Source organism: Suricata suricatta, chromosome 7 (assembly GCF_006229205.1).
Source record: "Suricata suricatta isolate VVHF042 chromosome 7, meerkat_22Aug2017_6uvM2_HiC, whole genome shotgun sequence".
Taxonomy (NCBI): domain Eukaryota; kingdom Metazoa; phylum Chordata; class Mammalia; order Carnivora; family Herpestidae; genus Suricata; species Suricata suricatta.
The window spans coordinates 140,734,270-140,744,904 of NC_043706.1; the positions used below are offsets into that span (position 1 = coordinate 140,734,270).

A 10,635-nucleotide genomic window follows, 5' to 3' on the forward strand; every position below is an offset into this window, starting at 1 on the left:
CAGACTTCCTGGATTTCCCTTGGATCTATAGGCTGGGATGTGGGCTTTCAACACAGTAGGGATTGAAAAATACTATAAAATATAAAGAAAAACATCCATGCTATTTAAATACAGTGTTTATTATGGGCCTCTGGGTGGCTCAGTCATTTCAGTGTCTGACTCTTGATTTCGGCTCAGGTCATGAGCTCACAGTTTGTGAGTTTGAGCCCCGTATCAGACTTTGCGCTGACAGTGTGGAGCCTGCTTGGGATTCTCTCTCTTCCTCTCTCTGTCCCTCCCCTGCTTGTGTGCTCTTTCTCTCTCATAATAAATAAACTTAAAAAAAGAAAAAAAAGGAAAAAATAAATACAGTATTTATTGAGCATTATTTTGAGATTCATTTTACATGTCCTACTAGTTTACAAATATTCTATAGCATTTTAATATGACATTTTATCCTTCATAATTAATCTTGAAAAGAGAAGGCCTCTGTGTAGCTAATTTGTCTCAAAATCAGCTTATTTTATTGGTGGAAAATTACACTCAAAGCTCTCTTTAGCCTTCATGATACTTGACACGCATCCTCATCAGACATTATGGGTTCCTTAATTGAGGTGTTATAAAGTGTGGGCAGCAGAGCTCTGGGAATCTGACCCATTATTACCACCACACCCTCTAGACCAACAGGAAGGGAGGAAGATCTAACATGGCGCCTTGCATGCGATTTTCCTTCAACTCAGGGAGAAGCTTACCATGTCCTGTGAGCACTGCCTACGCATGGTAGCATGCCATGGGCCCTGCTCTCTGCTCTAACAAGTTGATTCCACGGGGATGTATATCCCATTAGCAGATGGCAGTTGAGGGGGTGGCCATGGAAGAAGATGTTTTCTACCCCTGACCCCAAATTATAGACACCAAGAGAGAGACGAGCATGGCTCAAGGAGGTTGGAGACTCACTGAATCTGACTGATTGTCTGCGCTCCCCGCCCCAGGCCTTGGGGTGGCCTGGGGAGGCCAGCAAGCTTGGAGGTCCTAGCTTTTGAAAATATTAACTCAATAGGAGTTGACTTCAAAGGAACCTTTTCGTTGTGAGTACTACACTGACTTGCTGTCCCCAGCGTCACAGCCTTGCCTTTATGTCCCCAGTCCACATCCTTCATGGTGAGGGCATCAGCCCCCTTCCTGGAGGAGAGGAGGCCAGGGGGCATAGCAAGGCATAGGAGACAGCACTTTCTTCTCTTTGGTGTGACTCATTCCAGCTTGGCTCTGACTGCCTCCAGCTGGGATGAAAGGCAGGAGGGAAAACACCACCGGCTTGGCAAAGTGATCCCCCAAATCTCCCCTTCCCCTTGCCAACTGTAGGCTCTTCTTTGGCTTTAGGTCTGAGCGCCAGGGGCAGAACTCAGAGTCCAGGGCCACCGGGTCCCCACTTCCTCTTCCTGCTGAAATAACAGAACTGAAAGGGAATTCTCTTCATCATGTGTGAAGCACAGGCATTAAAGGGCTGCCTGTGATCTCTCATCTTGAGTATCCCTCCCAGGCTGCAGGTGTTATGTTAGAGCTCCGCACCACACACACACACACACACACACACACACACACACACACACGAGGTTAGGGAGGCTTGATACTTTCACAGGCTATGGAGAGTCAGCAGCATTTTGGAGGCTGGTGTAAACCAGGGGCTCCTAAGCACCATTTCCTACTAATAAATAAAGCTGATTTAGAGACAAATTAGGTATGGGGGGGGTCTCTCCTTTCAAGATCTGATGATGAATATAAAATGCCTTGTTAAAACCTTGTAGAATTTTCGTAAACTAGTCGTATGGCACATAAAATAAACGTCAAGATGATACTCATATAAACCTTGTATTTAAATAGCCTGGGTATTTTTCCCTTGCAATTGATAATCAGCTTTCAATGCTTTCCTTAATAACAAAAGCCCAATGTTTGCATTTCATTAGTATGGGAAGAAAAAAATCAGCAAGACTGAGTTTCGGAGATGAGTCTAAACTTGGCTGTATGGCTGGACCACCTGGAAATGAACAGACACACAACAGGCCAACAGGACCTTGGGCATCAGACCCTGGCCCCGGGATCTGCACGGCTGATGAGTACCTCGTGAAATTCACAAGCGCACTGTCCAGCGTCATCAGTACAACGGAGGACTGAGGACGGGAAACATCTTCCATAGGAGGTCCCAGGTTCCTGAGTGTGGCCACGGGCTGCTTCTGGATTTTTTTTTACCTCTTCATCTCTCAACCTGGTTACTTTCCTGGACTTCCTGTCCCAATTCCTGCTTCCATAAAATCCTAGCCTTTATTATTATTTTTTAAATTAAAACTTCAATCAGCTCAGGAAAAGCAATTCCTCCTTCTCCTCTGCACAGTTCATTCCTTGGAGGAGAAAGAGGCCTGAGTGTGATGAGCCCGTCACAGCAGCAAGTTTGGGCTCAGCCGGTGCCCTGCTCCGACTAACATTTACCAGCATCGTGCGGAATGTTAAGTGTCTGTGTCTAAGAATGCAGCCCAGAGATCGGGGGCTGTGGTGACACGACCCAGCCCTCAGCGAGCCTGTGGTGTGTGGCATCGGAGGTGCTGTCGGAGCATCTGGAGGAGGCCCGCAGTAAGTAGAAGTCAGGTGAGCAAGCAGGGACAGACTAGCTGTCAGCTAACTGGAAGGGGGTAGCACGTGCGGGAGGAGCAGGAGTCTTTTTTCCCTCTTCAAAGCCTCAGCCCACCAGGCATGCAGGGACTAAGGCCCTGCCATCCTTCTCTTCCCGGAGTCACAGACGCCTTGCTCAGACGCCTTTGGACGCTCCCTTAGAGACCGTCAACCTGCTGCATGCAAACACGTGACGTGGCGAGGATCCCAGGATGAAAGCAGCGGCCATAGCAGTCTGGGGGGGAAGAGGTCCGGAGCAAGGTCACGGGGCTGCTGACCGGTGGCCAGGGCCCTCCACACCCATCGTCCCAGAATGAAATCAGCTTTCCAAATGGCCCATTTGGGGAGGAGTTTCCAGCGGGTAGAACTCTGTCCCCCACAGAGCCCTCCAGGGACTGCGGTGCTAGGACTGCCAGGTGAGGAAGGCGGATGCTTCCCGGGTCTCACCCACCGCTCGGCGGCCCCCAGAGTCAGGGGATGAGGACACACGTTGGGGCGCGCAGAAGGGGGGCTGCTGGCCCGGGAGCTCGGCCACGGGGGCCGAGGGTGCTCACGCTGGACGAGCGAGTGGACGGCAGGGACGGGCGAGGGGGAATGGCCCCCCGTTCTCTTCGGCTTCGGGGCCAGGGCAGGGCTGGGAAGGGTGGGGAGGGAAGCAGTGCGCACGGGTTGGGTGAACAATATTGGCTAAATTTAGAGCCATTCGCATGCGCCAGTTCTGAGTTTTGTAGTATTTTTGAAGCAATCACAACTCACTTTTTGGCAGGGAAGGGTCGCTCGGAATTGAAATATAAAGTCCTCGGTGGAACTGGCGGAAGCCCTGTTGAGGAGGCTCTCAGGAGGCATCGTGAGTGGATCACGAGTGTGTAAATGAGGCGGATGGCGTGCAGGGGGGCTCTGGGGCCACCAAAATGCAGCTGCTTCATACCCACATCCTCCTTGGCGGCTCCAGCTGACCCGCAGCTGAGACGCAGTGCTGATGCTTCATTTCCTCTTTCCAGCCGCGGACAAATATAGAACCTAGCAGGCTGTTACCGCCCCAGAGCGCCCTGGCCCCCGTGCCCGGCCTGGCCTCACTTCCCCCGAGAGCTGGGAAAGGAAAAGCGCCGGCTCCACGGTGAAGCCCCCAGAGCTGGCCAGGGAGGGGGGCTGGCAGCTCCCGATGGGGGCTTAGCGGGGGCATTAGGCGAAGGATTCAACTCAGCGAAACCCAGTTTGCCTTGGGTCAGTTCAATAGTTCGTGAGCGCCTACTGTGTGCACAGGGCCCCACTATTGTGGAGGAAACCTAGGAGCGAGAAATCTTTGCTCACAGAGAATCCGCTCTTCTCCAACACAGAGATGCACATGCAGCCAGGATGGCTGGGGGAAGTTCACGGCAACAGAGCGCGAGAGCAGAGAGAAAGAAAGTCGCCTCTTGCCTTCGGATTTCAGGAAGACAAAGGCATGGCGGCTTGTGTGGGCCTTTTCAGCCTCCTCACCCTTTCCCATGATCTCTCTTTCATGGCCTATAGCTGTTGGGTCTTGAAAACTGGATTTTGGACAGATAAACACGACAGTGTTCTTATGATCCTCTGAGCTGTGGCTGCTGTGTTGTGGCTACTTGTGGCCACACTGGGCTGTGGGGAAAGGGATTTGAGTAATCAGCTGGCTATGAGGAAGGAGCCCAGGGTCCTGTGACAAGATTCAATCTTCATGCCTCTTAGCGTGGCCCCTCCTGGGCCATTTTCACATGGGGGCACTCTGGAGGGTGTTTGTGAGACCCCAGCGTGGGTGACAGCCCCCAGCCTGGCCTGGGGCAGGTGGCCCTGAGGCCAACAGCTTTCCCTCCATCACTGCGGACATAGTCTCCATGTGGGCCGCACCTAGCATCTGCCAGCTAGTCCGTTTGCCCTTCAGGACGCCCTTGGATCCCTGTCCAGGCCATCCTCCCCTTCTCAGAAGGCTCCCTGGAGTCCCCAGTGCGGTTCCCTCAGGGACCAGGTGCACTTCCCACACTTTCGTTTCATAGCTGGATTGGGAGACAACCTGATTTCTTCCTCCTCAGGCCCCTGTTGGCTCCTCTGATGGAGGAGAGGGCAGCTTTGACGGGACACGCCGATTTTAAATCTCCAAGTCCCCTGCCCCTACTGCCCTCCTTCCTTCCCCTCCCCTCTCCTCACTCCTCCTCTCACCATCTTCCTTCTAGCTCTCCCCACTCCTTCCCACCCCCCGTTTACTCTTCCCCCTCCCCTCCCCTCCCCACCCCACCCCAGTCCTCCCACCCATTCCCCATCCCTGTCCGTCTCCCCCATTCCTGCCCTCTCTCCTCCCCATCCCTCTTCCCACTCACTCCTCCTCTCCCCCTACACCCCTCCAGTCCTCCTGCTCCCTCCCATTCCCCCCTCCCCTCTGCTTGTCCCCCCATTGTCTCCCCCTCTCTCCTCATCCTCTTTCCTCAACCCCATGCCACCCACTCTTCTCCTGGAGATGCCTCCGCAAGAGGGTGTGGGGCCAGCAGTGGAGAGGCGGAGGGAGGGAAGCAAGGCATCAGTTTGGCCTCAGGCTCACCTGAGTTGTCTCAGGGAGAAGCCCACCTCTAAAGGTGTGGAGAGGCTCAGGGGAAGGAATTGAGAAAAGACACTGGATTTGGAGATCAGAAGGTCAGTGGTGGTTACTGATAGAAGGGTCTCATGGAAGGAGAGTACAGCAGGGGGCTGAGGACTCAGGACCCTGCAGATCAGCTATGAGGGTTCAGACCCTGAAGAGGCAGGGATGCAGACTCAGGGCCCTGAAGATTCCAGGGATGAGGGCTCAGGACCCTGCAGAGGCAGGGATGTGGGCTCAGGACCTTGCAGAGGCAGGGATGAGGGCTCACTGCAAAGGCGGGAGGGGGCTGGGTGTGGGGCAGGGATGCAGGGCTTCCCCCTGAGGACAGGGAGGAGGAAGAGGGCCTAAGAGGGCCAGGTGTGGAGGGAGGGGGGGGAGGGCACCAATGGAGGCACCTTGAGTCACAGGGCCCCTTCCATGAGAGCTCCTCGGCCACAGGAGGGGGTGTGGAGACAAAGTGAGGCCGAGGGGGCCACAGAGCTCCTGCCCAGGCAGTGCACACAGAGCTGGTGGGAGAGAGGAAGCCCTCCGGGGGAGAGGGCAGCTGGGGACCAGGGTCCTGGCTATCTGCCCCCTGCCCCGTCCCCAGGAAACCCTCACTTCCGTACCTGGGGCCTGGACACGCCACAGGTCCTCTACTGTTCTGAGGTCCCAGTCACTCCCGAGTGGGCATCGTGGGTGCCCTTGGAGCCAGCACGTTGTCACCCATCCTGCCACTTGCTCACAGACAGCACTTACATTTAGGGGCCATAGAAGTCTGTTCACAGGGAACATCTCCGGAGCCCCCTAAAGCGGGAGGGTCAGCCTCTGCTGAAGGTCAGCCTGGGGTTTGTTGGGATTTTATAGATTTTCATTTACAGCTTTGGTCACATCTCTCCTCGGTTAGCAGCTTACCGTGTAGATCAGCCCGGGGGTGCCTGTCAGCTCACGAGTATCCCGACTGCGGCCAGGTGACTTCTAATGAGGCCCCAACATTTCAAACAGAGCTTTGAAGCCAATGCACAACAGGGCTTCATTTTCTAGGTAATCACTGTTCTTGCGGAACCCCCTCGCCCCTCGCCACACGCAGGGTCACATCATTAGGCTCCCGGCTCAGCAGGATTGAGCCCTTCCTCTGGGACGGACTGACATAGCACTAATTTAGGACAGGGTGCTGCAGGATAGGTTGGTGTCAAAAGCCCTTTCAGGAAGCATTCCTTTACTTTTTGATCTTTAGTGGGAGGTTTAATGAACTTCCTGCTTCTATTTTGTCCGTGTAGATTTCTGTTCCTCATCCCCTGTTCCTCCCTCCTTGCCCCTGCCCGCTTGCTCAATTTCCTAAAGTTGTTGTTACATCTTTCCCATCACCCCTGCTCACTACTGGGTGCTTCTCCCCAGCTCCAGCGGCAGCTCCCAAGTTCTCCTCGATTTGATGCTGATTTTTAAAGGGCGTATTCCCTGTTTGTGCTCCTGCACGTGAAAACACGTTTGGGCAGAGCTCAGGTGTAAGGGTCAGTCTCCGGCAGCCCCTGTGGCACTGGCCTCCGGGTGGATGGCTGATCTCTAATGATGGTCATTCACTTCTTGTTGGATCCTCATCATGTGCTTGGTACTTTGCTTGAATTAATTCACTTAATCCCACAATCGCTTTGTGATGCTGGTCATTTTATTATTCTTGTAAAGATGATTGAACCTGGCAAGGAGCTTGTGGGGTCCCGATCTCTGTCCCCCTGGCTGATTATCCTCTACCTCACAGGGCAGTGTCCTGCTGAAAACTTATGTATGCTTCACGGAGCGTTTAAGAGGAAGCCAGATCCCCTAGGCCTGTGGGAGCCGGGACATGGTTGGAGGGACTGTGCCCCCTACATCCCACCCCTGCTCTCGCCTGCCTGCACCTTCCCGCCTCTGCACCAGCCATGCCCTCTGCCTGGGATGCTGTCCCCATCCTGCATGCGGCCAAAGCCACTTGTGCATCCAGAACCCAGCTCAAGAATCACCCCTCAGTGAATTTCCCAACCAGACAAAATAAAATAGCACAGGGCTGCCACATCACATCCTTTCATTATTTTTGTCTGTCCTGGCATTTGTTACTAGCTGGTCTTTTTCTCATGTGCATCTCACCTGTTGCTATCTGTCTATCCGTGTTCATTTTCATCATCATCATCCATCAATCTCTGTCATCTCTCTGTCCTCTCAGCTCTCTGTCTGTCGGTCCCCGGGGGAGGCTCCTGCTGTGCTGTTTGCTGTAGTATCTAGGATCTCACCATGTGAAAGGTGCTTGGTAATTACCTACTGAACGAATGTGTGACCGTGTGTGGTTGTTACATAAAGAGCCAGGGGGCACAGGTCACAGTCAGCGGTCACCGTCTCCTGCCTTTGCCGGTACTCCGCAGGGACAGCGCTGGGATTGTGTGTCCAGGAGGAGGAACAGAGTCAGCACGCGGGTCCAGTGAGGGTGTAAATAGTGATGGGAAGGAACGCAGGCGGCGAAGGAAAGGCGCGGTCTGGGCAGCTGCTCCCCATCCCTGTATGCTTGCAGGAGACTTTAAAATTCCAGAAATTTTTGACGGCGCCTTGAAGGGCTTAAACGTCTAACATCACCGCTAGACAAGTGAGGACCGTGCTGCTTGAGGAAAACCGTTGACGGCCTGCATTAGCTGCCTGCACCGCCGTAGCCAAGTTTACAGTGCGTGGCCTGTGACAGCAGAAGTGCATCCTCCTACTGCTCTGGAGGCCAAAGCCAACATCAAGGAGTCACCGGGGCTGTGCTCCCTCTGAAACCTGTAGGGGAGGACCCTTCCTGGCTTCTTCCAGATGCTGGGTGTTGCCGGGCTTTTTAGTGTTCCTTGGCTTGTAGACCCATCACCCCAGTCTTGGTCTCTGTCCTCACCTGGCTTGTCCCTGGGTGTCCCCACACGGTTTCCTCTGTGCCTATTCTCCTCTTGTTGGGTGGACACCAGACATTCGGGATTAGGACCCACCCCAATAACCTTAACTGGGTTACTTCTGCAAAGGCTGTTTCTGAATAAGGTCGCATTCATAGCCACTGCAGCTTAAGACGTCAACGTCCCTTTTGCGGGACACAGTTGAGCCTTCAACAACACCCGAGCCCTGTTCTTGGAGGCTCCAATGAGCCCACTAGTTTTCTTTGTTCAGGCATTGATCGCATGCCCTGAATTGTAGCCTTGTTTTCCAGGCCCCATGCAGCTCAGCTCCGCACTCTGCTGCCTGCCGGCTAAGCAGTGGGTGTGCGTGGATGTATCGGTGGCCGAAATCTGGGGCCACATGGGATGGCCTATTTGTCATGAATGGATGCCGTGTTTGAGAGCCACTAGCTGGGGAGGGAAACAAAATAAAACGGAATATTACTGTAGCAAAATTCTTGCAAAGAGAGTCATGACACCAAGGATTTTCTTTCCAGGAAGCACCTCTCAGTTGGGTTCATACCCAAAGAACCGAGCGGACCATGTCACATGGCATAGTTTTTAAATACATTTTCTATTTCTTTGCCTTCCATAGATGGTGACACACATAAACATGCAGTCTGATTAAGTTGTCTCAGCTTACAAGGTCATGGAGGGTGTAGGCGCCTAGGCGCACATCCAGGTGACCTTGAAGTCATCTCTCCCTTTTTTCTCTCTCCTTAGGGAAGGGTTCCTACCGCATGACATCTTCTGCAAGTCAGGGAGGAGGACTCCCTTGGCTCAGAAGATCTGGCTTCTGCCATGCAGGCTCTTATGAGCTGTGTGGCCTTGGAAAAGTGACTCAGCCACTCTGGGTCTCAGTCTCTTTTCTGTGACACTAGGGAATAGAAAGAAGAGTACACACAGTGAACCCCAGCCCCACAATGGCAAACTCCTCCATGCCTGGGAGAAGATGAGGCGATGCCTAAACCTTCTCGGGTTAAAGATGTTGTCGTTTTTAACTCGATGTTGGTTCAGAGAGTCAGGTAATCAAATCCAAGTGATTTTTCAGTTCTTCACGTTGGATGATACTTTGTCCCAAGAAGCCGAGATGACTTGATTTCTCATCAGGGTTTCCAAATCATTAATTAATAATTAAGGAACACAGTCCAGGTCCAAATGCCAGTCAAGACTCGGAAAGAACATGAATTTCCTTGCTCTTCATTGTCAAGCCAGCCAGGCGATGTGCACAGTGTGGCCTGGCCAAGGGAGATGCTGGTGTTGGTGACAAGAAAGGTGATGCAGACACTCTGGGTTTAGGGCCAGATGTTCTGAGGGTTGTGACAATGGTGGCACCAGCCCCTGGGGCTACCAGCAGCCCCGATAGGAACTCCTACTGGAGCCCCGACAGAAGTGGGGCCTCGGCGGGGCTGTGAGAGCAAGCCCTGGGGGCCCGGGGTGCCAGCGGCAGGACATGGAGGCTGTCTGTATGCTCACACGAGGGTCCCCACCACTGGGGGGGGGTCAGGTGTGGGATTGCTGATACTTCACTGTCTCTGTCCTTGAGGCCGATGGCTTGCTGCGTCCAACCACTGCTGGGCGTGTCCTCTCCTCTCCTTCCTCCGCCGCAGGTGTCCACCCACCATGGCTAGCGGAGAAGGGCCGTGTAGGTCAGGTTGACCATGGACGCTGGGGAATGCAGACATAGCTTCCAGCTTGCACGCTGGCTGTCCCATCGAGGTCTCCTGGTTTGCACATCTGGTAGATCATCTTTCACAGAGAATATTTGCGGAGTGTCGTCCCACCAACTAAGATGACTGGATGGCTTGAGCCAGCGTTTCTCAACATCAGGTCATGTTTAATGGAGGCCCCTTTTAAAAGGCCTCCCGTTTTGGCTTCATTACGTTCATTATTCTATTATGTAGTACATACAGATACAAAACTAAGAGAAACCCGATACTCCTAGTTCCAATACAACCATAAAACTAAAACAAAATTGCAAATGCATCGCAGAGAAAATTATAAAAAGAAAATTGAGGGTGGCATGAATTTATTGTGATGGCTGATTTTTTTTTTTTTTTTGCTGGAAAAATACCCAATGCATTTGCTTTTCACGGACAGTCTCTTACTCAGAGAGATGAATTAATTTAGGACTATACCCCCAAAATAATACTGAATACTTTTTTCAAAGTTTTTTTTTTTTCTTTCTTTACCAAAAGTCCTTACTTGCATTTTCACTAGTCTCAGCAAATGTTGATTTCTGGAGCATGTCGAGTTATTTAGGAAGGCTCAGTTTCCCTCTGATGTCACCTCTAAGTCAACTTGGGTTTCCATTGTGGTGTCTCTAGGGGAGGAACATTTGGGAGAACTTTGCACCTAGCTCTTCATTATTGCTCCCCAAAGTCACCCATTAAATTTGATAATTTAATATCAAATTAAATAATTTGATATTTGATTAGCCAAAGCATTTCCTGTGGCCACACCTGACTTCAAGGGGGCACATAGCTGGCAGTAGAGGAGTGT

General features: G+C 52.5%; 2 long non-coding RNA genes across 2 annotated transcripts; one reads left to right on the top strand and one right to left on the bottom strand.

Annotated features, from left to right (window-relative positions):
* Positions 1-362: 362 nt before the first annotated feature.
* On the bottom strand, positions 363-6,383 carry LOC115296766. Its single transcript, XR_003911039.1, has 2 exons — positions 6,125-6,383; positions 363-4,260 (listed from the first exon to the last, which is right to left on the bottom strand). It is a non-coding gene; the product is annotated as an uncharacterized LOC115296766 (long non-coding RNA).
* LOC115296767 lies at positions 1,791-4,525 on the top strand. The gene is made up of 3 exons (XR_003911040.1): positions 1,791-3,059; positions 3,410-3,490; positions 3,981-4,525. It is a non-coding gene; the product is annotated as an uncharacterized LOC115296767 (long non-coding RNA).
* Positions 6,384-10,635: the final 4,252 nt, after the last annotated feature.